Source organism: Mobula hypostoma, chromosome 11, assembly GCF_963921235.1.
Source record: "Mobula hypostoma chromosome 11, sMobHyp1.1, whole genome shotgun sequence".
Taxonomy (NCBI): Eukaryota; Metazoa; Chordata; class Chondrichthyes; order Myliobatiformes; family Myliobatidae; genus Mobula; species Mobula hypostoma.
In genome coordinates, this window is record NC_086107.1 from 60633295 (window position 1) to 60645899 (window position 12605).

The window sequence follows — 12605 nt, forward strand, 5'->3', positions numbered from 1 at the left end:
CCTCACTAGTCACTTTCTTGCACGATCACTCAGTTTTTGAGGACAGCCTGCTCTAGGCAGATTTACAACTGTGTTATATTCTTTCCATTTCTGATGATTGACTTAACTGTACTCTAAGGGATATTCAGCGACTTGGAAATTTTCTTGTACCCATCTCCTGACTTGTGCTTTTCAATAACCTTTTCATGGAGTTACTTGGAGTGTTCTTTTGTCTTCATGGTGTAGTTTTTGCCAGGATACTGACCCACCAGCAGTTGGCCCTTCCATATACAGGTGCATTTTTACTACAATCAATTGAAACATCTTGACTGCACATGGTGATCTCTATTTAACTAATTATGTGACCTCTAAAACCAATTGACTGCACCAGTAATGATTTGGTGTGTCGTATTAAAGGGGGTGAATACTGATGCATTTTGTGTTTTATATTTGTAATTAACTTAGACCACTTTGTAGAGATCTGTTTTCACTTTAACACAAAAGTGTCTTTTTCTGTTGGTCATAATGAAAACAAGCCAAATTAAATCCATCGTGATTCAATGTTGTAAAACATGAAAGCTTCCAAGGAGGGTGAATACTTTTTATAGGCACTGTATAGCATGCTGGAATCCCAAAATATAAAGGAGATAAGGAAGCATTTCTGAAAAGAGAAGCAAGAGTTATCACTTTAGGTTTGTGAACTTTCTTAAAATGCATTAGTTTAATTATATTGAAAGTACATCCCTTTGGAGGATCTCGGCACAGTCCGAATAAAGCAGCATCCCCATAGGCAAAGGGAAGGTCAATGTTTTGGGTTTAGTGGGAAGATAGTCTATAGAAATGACGGGGGGCGGGGGGGTGGAAGACTAAGGAAGGGGAATAAAATAAACAGACAAGTGGAGCCAGGTGGGGAAGGGGAGTGATGGAAATAGGGCCTGGTAGGTGATGGGTGGATCCAGATGAGGCAGATGCTGGGCAGATGAAACTGGGTAAATTGCTATAGGAAAATTGGTAAGAACTAAGAAATTCACAGTTAAAAATCACTCAATCATTCACTGCCGCTCCTTCCACACCCCTCTATCACATGATTCTATACGTCAATCCTCTAAAAGACTGCATTTACCTCCGATACTACTTCAATTTGTCCTTGAAATCTATTTGTAATTAATTCTGGCAGGGAAGCTTGTTGAAGTTTCCAAAGATTATCATCTGACCCAGTGACAAGGCACAATGTGTAGTGAGGTCATCCCATAATGGTGCATTTACATAGATATTCTTGAATAAGTAGGAGTTAACTGCAAACAAACAGATACAGCTCCGTAACCAAAAAACGTTTGTGCATCTTGCATATTCAGTCACAAGGATATTTTCCAACCAAATTTTATAGTGAGAAAGGCAGAGGGGGAAGAGTGATTTGCCTGTATTGGATTCAGTTGAACATTACCAGGGTAAAGAGTTCATTTTCCTAGCTCACTGCCAGATAAGAAAATCTGTGTACACACATTTACTGATGCATCTGGACACATCTTCAGTGATGTTCCTGGAATCATCGGGTGTTTCGGGTCTTTCAACATCATACACCTTCCTCCAGGTGACCCAGCCGGGGCTGATCAGACCCCAGCTTGTGTCCAGATGGCTAGCTACTTATGACTCCATGGCTCCCCTCTTTTGAGCCACAGCCATCTTGAGGCCCTCTCTGCCGCATCGGTGGTTCTGCGGATGGCTCTCCTCTTCCTCTCTCCCTCGATGCCCAAATTGCTGAAGGCTCTAACTAAGGAATGGGCTACGAATCCCCTACAACCAACCTCCACTGGGAGACACCTCGCTCTCCATCCAGCCTGCTGACAGTTGCTGACCAGTCCTGCATACTTGGAGAGCTTCCTTTCAAAGGCCTCTTCCAAGCGATCTTCCCATGGGACTGTCAGCTCCAGCAGCACCACTTGCTTAGTAGACTCAAACACTAGGACAATGTCTGGCCGCAGGGTGGTGGCTGTGATATGGTTGGGGAACTTCAGCTGCCTTTCGAGGTCCACCAACAGCTGCCAGTCCCTTGCAGAGGTCAGAATGCCTGCAGACGTTCAATAGTAAATGTCATTGAAAACAGTCCTTCGAATGATTTCATTTCATCTTTCCACAATATTGACATGATCATCACTATATTCATAAACATTTTCAGCTGCCTGTGCATAACAAAAATCTAACACCCCACACCACTTCAACTCCTTCCCTCTCTCTTTCCAACAGCTTAACACATTTTCACTTGTTCTAAAAGACCATTTAGGGAAAAATGGAAAAAATCTGCAGTATTTTAAGAATATTCACCAGGAAATAGTTTGAATAATGAGTGTTCTTTCATTCCAATAGTTAGCCTTCTAAACAGCTCCTGATGTTCAGCTATTGTTTGACTAGCACATTGATTTGAGAATGGTGAGCCCAGCACCCAGGACCCAGTTGTTCACAGGATTGCACATGCTCACCTGCTCTTTATGTACTTAGAGTCAGGCTACTGGTAGTACCAAAGATCACACGTCATTGAAGTTTGCTCAACAAATATTTTTCTTTAGGGTTGAAGTTCAAATGAACAATGATAAAAGGCCACCTCCCAAATGATTAACAAACAGAAGACTAGCAAGAGACTGGTTATATAACTACCCTTCATTTTTTTCATCCAAATTATGATATAGCACATCTACAAAATATGCACAGGCTAATGAAGGATAGAGATTAAATCTCTGAGGCCCTCTGTTGGTTGGGATCGAACATGGATAATGTGTCCTAGCTGTCTACATGAAATGCAAGCCAATACACAAAGACGGGGCAGAACATTATGGAGAGGAAGTTGTTGCTCGTGCAGCAGGCTCCCCGGCTCCATGATAAATCTGAAGGAATGGATCCAAAGTGTTGAACTGACTTAGGGACAAATTAGGTATATCCACCTACAACACAACTCTAAAAGTTTGTTTCCCACTATGGAACGTTTGATAACTCTGAGGCTATCCTTGCTAGAGTTTAGAGGAATGAGGGGCATCTCATTGATATGTACTGATATAAAAAGTCCTAGAGAGAGTGTATGTGGAGTGTATGCTTCCATTAGTGGGAGGGTCTTGGACCAGAGGGCACATTCTCAGTATGGACGGACATCTGTTTAGAATAGAAATGAGGAAGAGTTTCTTTGCTCAGAGGGTGGTGAATCTGTTAAATTCATTGTCACAGGTGGCTATGGAGGCCAGGTTACTGGGAATATTTAAAGCAGAGTTTGAAAGGTTCCTGAATGGTAAGGGTGTCAAAGGTTACAGGAAGAAGGCAGGAGAATGGGATTGAGAAGGAAATAAATCATACATTATCGAATAGCGGAGCAGACTTGATGAGCCAAATGGTTTAATTCTGCTCCTGTATCTTATGGTCTTATCTTGAGTAAACCAGTTGTTCTGATACATTACTTCTCATGAAATCTAATGAAGAAATTTCCTTAATTTAGTATAACAGGTTCATCAACTTATACTCAATCAAGTGTCCTGTTTTTGGAAAAATAACCTGCTGATGAATTGAGGTGAATTCCTATTTCCTTGGAGGTTGTGAGTATTTTAATTTTTAATTAGCCCTCATTTAAATTAGTCCTCAGAAGTGCTAGGAAAACAAACTTGGCACCAACAATCTGTCTCTTCAAGGTGAGAGTGCTGACTCTGCACCGAGGTTACCCTTTGCGACTCAGTTTATATTTAGTCTAGCTAGTTTCTTCTACCAATTTTTGAAATATCACATTGATTGCAAGTAAATCTGGCCATTAATACAACTCTGCCCATTAGATCAGTGCATAATGTCCAAACATTCACACTATTCTTAAACAGGGCTAAAGCTTTGCCTTCAAACAACACCTTCCATGATCTCACATCATTTCAAAGCAGTTTACGGCCAATAGGGAACTTTGAAGTTTATTCTTTGAGACAGTATAAAACAGACAATTTGTACTCAGCAGCAAGGCAAGGACAATGAAACATCACAGTGGATATTCCTAAGCAATCGCTTTTAGAAGCTGCCTTCAGAATGGGTAAGATCGAATCAGCCCCATGTACCCTCTCTTCCTTCTCTCCAATATATTCATTCCTTCTCTCCCAATCTGTAACAGGCTTTGATTTGTCTGTACCAATAAAGCTGATATTAGATGACTTGAGAGCCACTAGGAATGGCTCTACTCAATTTTAAAAGTGAAGTTTTGAGGGACTGGGTTTCAACGAAGTATACCAAAAGAAAATGGCATGTAAATGGGTGCTCAAACCCAGCCAAGCAGTAAAGGACTAATAGAATACAGAACAAATCCTTCAGCCCACAATCTCTGTGCCAACCATGATGCCAACTTAAACTCTACATCTGCCTGCACAGAGTCCATATATCCCCATTCCCTGCTGTTTGTGCCAGTCTAATGCCCCTTAGATAATGGAAAGGAAAGGAAGGACGAAGGTCTGTTCAGATACATTGTGGATTGTGCCAAGTCCATGGAAGAAGTTGGAAAGCCAGTGAGAAGGGTTCAAATGTTGTGGCACAGAGATGATGAGCAGAGAGTTCAAAGTTGATACATTTTAAAGGCCTTTTGAGAGAAAATGAATGTTGGAAATGGAGTTGTGGCTAAGATAAAATAATTAATGTTATTTTTTGGGGAGATGTGTGTCAAGGCACTTCCTCCTTCAAGGCAGTCCTGAAGAAGGGTCTTGGCCCAAAATGTCGACTGTACGTTCATTTCCATAGATGCTGCCTGACCTGACCAGCAACTTGTGTGTGTGTGTGCGTTACTTCCTTCAAAGAACTGGGCAAATACAGTACCTACTGGAAAGGAATTCATTCTGAGGCAACAGTTACATATTACCAAGTTACAGCAGGGCATTAGTCTTGCCTCAGTTACTGACTGAATTATTTTCTAGGGAAACATATCATCTGTGTGTACACAACCTCCTCCAGGAAGGAACAACACAGAGAAATAATTTATTACTGCACTCACTAGCTGGCACCATTAGAGTAACTCACTTGCTATTGAGTCAGAGGGTTGTGGGTACAATTCCATTCTAGAGGCTTTAAACAAAACCTGATGACACCAGTGCATTAGGGAGTGCCCGCTGCACTGGCGAGGCCACCCCGCTCTGCTCTGCTGCCAGGGGTGCCTTCTGATGGAACAGTAAACCAAGGCCTTCATTAATTCTTTCAAGCAAAAGATCCATGTCACTACTTTTAAATGAGTCATCAGTGGTGTTGTATGTCCTTCAGGTTTATCACTTTCCTAGCCTCACTGAGAACAGATAATCACATCATTCTTTGTGAGAGCCAGCTTTGAACCGATTCTCTGCTGCACCTTCTACTGTGTCACGTTGATTACACTTCAGAAATGTTCCATTGCCTGTGAAGCTCTTAAGAACATTTAAAAAGTTACGTGAGAGCTGCTTTATCAACACTGGTTTATTTTATCACTTGAGGAAAAGCACGTTATTGACTCAGGATATCTTCAGATTTTTAAGGTCTGGCTGGGAAATCCACAGCTGAGGAATACAACCATGAAACTTCCTGAATTCTAAACCTTTAAGACACACTAATCAAAGCTTGGAAAATGTCCATCAAGTGAATCATTAGAAATTTGGAGACTCCCGATGGAGGTTGGCTGTAATTCCCAGCTGTGAAGTTGACTTCGCTTATTTTGGAATTTGTCCAGAGAGTCCTGATGGAAGAAACAAAACAACTTCTGTGAATGCCACCCCAGGAATTCTCTCTTCTTCCCTCTCCCACTGAGTAGAAGCCGGATAGCACCCATCGCCAGGTTCAGGGACATCTTCTATCGCACTGTTATCAGACTCTTGTATGATATGATGGACTCTGGGCCTCCCTCATTCTGATCTTGCACTGTATCATTTACCTGCACAGCAAGTTTTGGTAGCTTTTACACTTCATCCTGAATTGTTATTGCTTTGTCTTATTCTAGCTCAATGCCATTTATTGATTTGATCCGTACAAGCAGTATGCCAGACAAGCTTTCCACTGTATCTTGGTATAGGTGACGCCAACAAACCAAAATCAAAAACCAAGAAACAGGAGCATGGACTAGACCACTCGGTTTTTCCAGCCCACTCTGCCATTCAGTCTGAGCACGGCAGATATACCACAGGCTTCCTCCTTTCTCTGTGCGTGATCTCCTGTGACTGTGTGTTTCCTCTGGCTCCTCCAGTTTACTCCCATGTCGCAAAATGTGCTGGTAGGTTAATTATATACTGTAAATTTCCTTTTAGAGTGAACAATTACCAAATGAATCCTTAAAATGATGAGTATTGGGAGAGAAAAAGAAACTTCACCTCGATGACTCATTGTTAATATGTGCTTTGAAATTATTCGGCACTTTCAAAAGCATGGTAACTCTCTCCTGAGAAGCTAGCATTCCCTGCTTGATGTCTCGCAAATTTTTACGGCGGTATCATGGAAGGCCTTCTGACTGGCAGCACCACCGCCTGGTATGGGGTGGGGGGGGGGCTCCTGCATGGGATTGAAATAAGCTGCAGAGAGTTGTAAATGTAGTCAGCTCCATCGTGGGCAGTGGTCTCTGTAGTACGCAGGAGATATTCAAAAAGGCGGCATCTGTCATTAAGGACTCCCATCACCCAGGGCGTGCCCCGTTCTCGTTGTTACCATCAGGAGTCAGAAGGCACACACTCAATAATTCAGGAACAGCTTTTTCCCCTCTGCCATCTGATTTCTGAATGGACATTGAACCCATAAACACTAGATCACTACTTTTTTATTTGTATTTTTGCACTACTAATTTTACTATTTAATATATATATTAAATAAATATTTAATAAATTTAATAAATATATATGTTTTCTGTAATTACATTTTTTCCTATTCTTATGTATTGTATTGTGCTGCTGCTACAAAGACGACAAATTTCACAACATCTGCCGGTGATATGAAATCTGCTTCTGGATTCTGAACTTTCCATCCCAAGCCCCTTTTTAATTCTTAAATATCATCAGCTGGGCAGCAGCAAACAGGTAACCCATCATTGAGGAAATTGAAATATTGGAGGAGGAGAAGATGGCGGCACGACGCAGCTTGCGCGGTCACTCCGGTGAATGATATCTGTAATCTGTCAAGTAGGGTGCCGTGAACAATCCTGATTTGATGGAGACAGATGTGAGAGAACTGAGGAACATCTGGAGAAATTTCTGAAATGCTCTTTCGCTGCTGCTGTTACTGTGTGATCCAGAATCTCCAGAGGGGAAAGCCCCGAATCCTCGGCTTCGCTTGTTGCTCGGTGGCCAGGACGGGATTGAAGCGCTCAGCAGAGATGGTGCTCGATGCTCGGTATCGAAGGGCTAGTCGGAGGCTCGAAGCTTTTGGACGGACTCAGAGTCGGCTGTGGTCGGGTGCTTTCAATGCATCGACAGCTGTTGGTGCCTGGTGGTTTATGGCAGAGAGAGTTTCTCCCTTCTGCCGCCTGCTATCGGGGGCTATCGGCAGTCAATCGGAACTTTGAGACTTTTTTTTACCATTCCCATGGCCTGCTCTTTATCAAATTATAGTATTGCTTTGCACTGCTGTACCCATATGTTATAATTATGTGGTCTTGTCAGTGTTAGTCTTTAGTTTGTCTTGTTTTTTTTGTGATATCACTCTGGAAGAACATTGTATCATTTCTTAATGCATGCATGCATTTCTATATGACAATAAACGAGGACTGAGTGTCCTCATAATCTAATCTAATCTAATCTAATTGACAGACAAGCACAAGCCTAAGTCTTAAAAGAGCAACTTCAAACTTTAAGAAAATGGGTCAACAATGGTGCTTAATATACTAATTATATCCAGTCTGGAAATGTTCCACTCCATGTCTGCAGAGAATGCCCAATTCTTCTGGGTGTTGAATGAATAGCCATCATTTCTGCCAGGCTGTCGGTGAGAGTACATCATTCAAGACATGTTGAGGAAGTTGCAGATGTGGGACAAATCTATATCAACTTGACCAAGCGTCTATAAAAAAAATAAGGGGTTCTGACTTTTTTGAATACCTTCTGGCTGGAGAAGCACTTTTGAATTTTTAAGCAAGTTGTTTCCTTGCATCCAAATAATTTCAATGACTTCATATGCTTTATTTCTCCAAGTACAGCTTATCTGAACTGTTTGCAGGTAAATGCACACTCCACCATCTTAAAAACAAAACTGTTTATTCCTGGAACTGCAGTGTAATCATCACATGGTACAACATGATCATAGTAATTAAAACTCATGTTAAAAAAAACACCTTGATAGAACTAAATTGCCGCAGATGGTGGAATTCTGAAATAAAAGTAGAGAATGCATGACAAACTCAGCAAATCATGTGAATCAATCATTACTCTAAAACGTAAGATCAATTTGCCATTCCAATGCCACCTGATATGATGAGAATATTCCATTTTAAAACCACCTGACAGATTGATCACCTGAGTCCATAATAATCAGAGAAATCTGGTAAATATCTGCTTTTAGCACACTGACTGCAATATATATGTTTTAACATGCATTGAGAAGCAATTGTACTTAAGCAGCATACGCAAAACGAAGGAGGAACTCCGCAGGTCACGCAGTAACTATGGAGAGGTATAAACAGTCGATGATTTGGGCCGAAACTCTTCATCAGGACTGCAGAGTAAGGAGGAAGAAGTCAGAATAAGTCTGCGATGAAAGGGAACAATAGGTGGAACTAGGTGGGTGGGGGAGAGAATTGACTTAAAGAAGGATCATGGCCCAAAACATCGACTATTTTCCTTTCCATAGATGCTGCCTAACCAATTGGGTTCCCTCTTGCATTTTAAGCCTGTTGCACTGGATTTCCAGTATCTGCAGAATCTCTTATGTTTATAATCAGCTTTAAGACTCTGCAAAGTATATAACATTGCACCTTTGTAATTTTTAGTGAAGGTTAAAGATGAACTTTTATTCTATACACAAAACAAGGAAGCAAGTGTGTAAAACATGAAACATGGGAGATATTCTCTGTCAGGCAGTACCCGTGATGAAAGAAACTGTTAACACCTTGTATCTGAACAGTAAGATCTGATGAAATGTCATTGATCTGAAAGGTTTACTCTGGTTCTCTTCCCACTGAGGCTGTCTGCCATGCTCTGCATTTCCAGTTAATTTGTGTTTCTAACATCAGCTCTTGAATATTATTGGCACAGTTAAGGTTTTTAATGATTCATTATTTTGAATATGAATCTGGGCAAAGTTCTATTGATGGATGGGAGGTGTGGGGAAATTGTACTTGCAAACTGCTATTGTTTGGGGATGAACTGAAGGAGGCATTTCATTCTATAACGTAGCATCCCTAAGTCGCTGGTTATGCCCATACACAACAGAACCATTACAATTAATTCAGTCTCCTATCATTATTGAGCCAAGATGGAAAATATATACTTATTTTTAAATAAAAGGTTTTGCATTGTGTGTGTTTTGGCAAAGAATCTAATGTAACAACTGAGGTTAGTGAAGTTAATCAGAACTGGAATGGTGGAAAAGATATATTCTCGTATTTAAAATTAGAATAGCTACATGCAGCACTTTAAAAAGTCACCTAGGTTTCAGTTACTGTTTGTATAATTACTATTTCTGTCTTTTTTTCAAATCTAAATCCAAACTCTGCTTTATTTAGAGTTCATGTGGAACTTGCTGTGTGTACTCTTTTAAACTTCTTTTGTAACACTGTTATAATTCTATGTTTTCATTTTCCAAATTTATAATTAACCCGTTGAAATAAATTATAGCTCTAAATTCCAGTAATCACTTAATAGAGTTCTTAATACTTAACAAGCCTGTATATTGACACAGAATTATTTTTATTCTGTATTGAGTTCCTTGATTTCTTTATGCCAATAAACTATTGGTTGAAAACAGCCCAGAAGAGAAACAAGCACAGTAACATCTAATATTGCTTCCATTTGTAATGTTGCATTAGTGGAGAATTTTGCAGGGAATCACCCTGCAGGAAGCATTCCAAAGTACAGAACAGATTACTGTGTCAGACTGAGAGAGGACAGATTGAATAAACATTCATTTGCCCGTTTTGATAGATTATTGTCTCTTTCGCTTGGTTGAGTGTTTGGAGGATTGCTGGTTCTTCAAGTAACCTTGTGTTTTTTGTAAATGAAAGGACCTGTGGAGATATTCACTGTATTATTTTGCCTACTCCTGTACAGGACAGTCTGCTTCTCCTAAGAAGAAGATGGAGACTCTCTAGGAATATCTTTCCACAAAAAGCGTGATTTCCTGGTGGCCACCCATTCCGAGTCTCCTTCCCATTCCCACTCTGACAGGCCAGCCTGTGCTCTCCTCTACTGCCAGGATGAGACCACACTCAGATTGGAGGAGCAACACTTTATATTCTGTCCAGTAGACTCCAACCTAATGGCATGAACATCAATTTCTCGAATTCTGGTATTTACCCCACCCCCACTTCACCATTCTCCATTCTTGTTTCCCTCTTACTCTTCTTACTTGCCCATCACTTCCCTCTGGTGCTTCTCCCCTTCCCTTTCTTCCATGGTCTTCTGTCCTCTCCTGTTTGATGCCCTTTCCTCCTCTTTTACCAATCAACTTCCCAGCTCTTTACTTCACCCCTCCCCCTCTCCCGGTTTCACCTATCTCCTGCCACCTTGTACTTCTTCCTCCCCTCCCCTCACCACCTTGTTCTAACCTCCCCTTCTGTTCCAATCCTGATGAAGGGTCTCAGCCCGAAGCGTCGACTGTTTACTCTTTTCCATAGATGCAGCCTGACCTGCTGAGTTCCTCCAGCATTTTGTGTGTGTTGCTTTAGATTTCCAGCATCTGCATATTTTCTCGTGTTTATGATTCTTTCTTCACTACACTCGGAGAGCAGTTGGACTCATCTTACAATAATATCACAGTTTGGGAAGTTAAACTTCCCGCCCCCACCAGATGAACCGGACCTGGTGGACGTTAGAAGGGCCTTCCTGAAGATAAATCCAAGGAAGGTGACGGGCCCAGATGGCGTCCCGGGATGGGTTCTCCGGGCCTGTGCAAGCAAGCTAGCTGGAGTGTTTGTTGACATCTTCAACTGCTCCTTGCTTCAGTATAAGATCCCCTCGTGTTTTAAGAAGGCAACGATAATCCCGGTGCTGAAGAAGAGCAAGATGGCATACCTGAATGACTATCGACCTGTGGCTCTGACATCAATCGCTATGAAGTGCTTCAAGCGATTAGTAAAGGCACACATCAACCACAGCCTACCGGTCAACCTCGATGCTTTGCAATTTGCCTATCGGAGCAAAAGGTCAACAGCAGATGCCATTTCTCTGGCCCTACATTCCTCCTTAGAACACCTGGAGAATAAAGAAGCATATGTAAGGCCCCTTTTCATTGACTTAAAGGCATCCATTAGTCTTGCGAGACCATGGATCTGCGCCTGGAAAGTCTTCACTCTCCAGGGCGCAGGCCTGGGCAAGGCTGTATGGAAGACTAGCAGCTGCCCATTCTGCAAGTCTCCCCTCTCCACGACACCAATGTTGTCCAAGGGAAGGGCATTAGGACCCATACAGCTCGGCATCATTGACTACAGCTCTGCTTTTAATACCATCATTCCAAATAAACTGATTCCTAAGCTCCAGAACCTGGGCTTTAGCACTCAGATCTGCAGCTGGATCTTCAACCTCCTCACAGACAGGATCCAAGCTGTAAAAATAGGGGACAAGCTCTCCTCTACAATCACTCTGAGCACCGGTGCCCCACAAGGCTGTGTACTCAGCCCCCTACTGTATTCACTGTACACCCATGATTGTGTAGCCAAATTTCCATCAAACTCAATATATAAGTTTGCTGATGACACAACAATTGTAGGCCATATCTCGGGTAATGGTGAGTTTGAGTACAGAGAGAAAATTAAGAACCTGGTGGCATTGTGCGAAGACAATAACCTATACCTCAACATCAGCAAGATGAAGGAATTGGTTGTTGACTTCAGAAGGAGTAGCAGACCATACGACCCCATTTACATTGGTGGTGCGAAAGCGGAACAAGTCAAAAGCTTTAAGTTCCTTGGGGTCAATATCACAAATGACCTGACTTGGTCCAGCCAAGCAGAGTCCACTGCCAAGAAGGCCCACCAGCACCTTTTCTTCCTGAGAAAGCTAAAGAAATTTGACCTGTCCCCTAAAACCCTCACTAATTTTTATTGATGCACTGTAGCATTCTTCTAAGGTGCATCACAACCTGGTATGGAAGTTGTCCTGTCCAGGACTGGAAGAAGCTGCAGAAGATCGTGAACACGGCACAGCACATCACACAAACCAATCTTCCATCCTTGGACTCATTTTACACCGCATGCTGTCGGAGCAGTGCTGCCAGGATAATCAAGGACACAACCCACCCAGCCAACACAGTTTTCGTCCCTCTTCCCTCCGGGAGAAGGCTCAGGAGCTTGAAGACTCATACAGCCAGATTTGGGAACAGCTTCTTTCCAACTGTGATAAGACTGCTGAACAGATTCTGACCCGGATCTGGGCCGTACCCTCCAAATATCCGGCCCTGCCTCTCGGTTTTTTTGCACTACCTTACTTTCCCTTTCCTATTTTCTATTTATGATTTATAATTTAAATTTT

The 12605-nt window shown here is 41.9% G+C and overlaps 1 protein-coding gene across 3 annotated transcripts in view; it reads left to right on the top strand.

Annotated features, from left to right (window-relative positions):
- Positions 1–12605, top strand: part of cracr2b (calcium release activated channel regulator 2B) — a 173274-nt gene that overhangs the window by 20746 nt on the left and 139923 nt on the right. Inside the window, exon 2 of one of the 3 annotated variants that reach the window (XM_063062164.1) lies at positions 3458–3529. The exons of the other annotated variants lie outside the window; for them this stretch is intronic. The gene's annotated coding sequence lies outside the window, so the exon portion shown is untranslated. The remainder of the gene's footprint in view (positions 1–3457; positions 3530–12605) is intronic. 3 annotated transcript variants of the gene reach the window in all.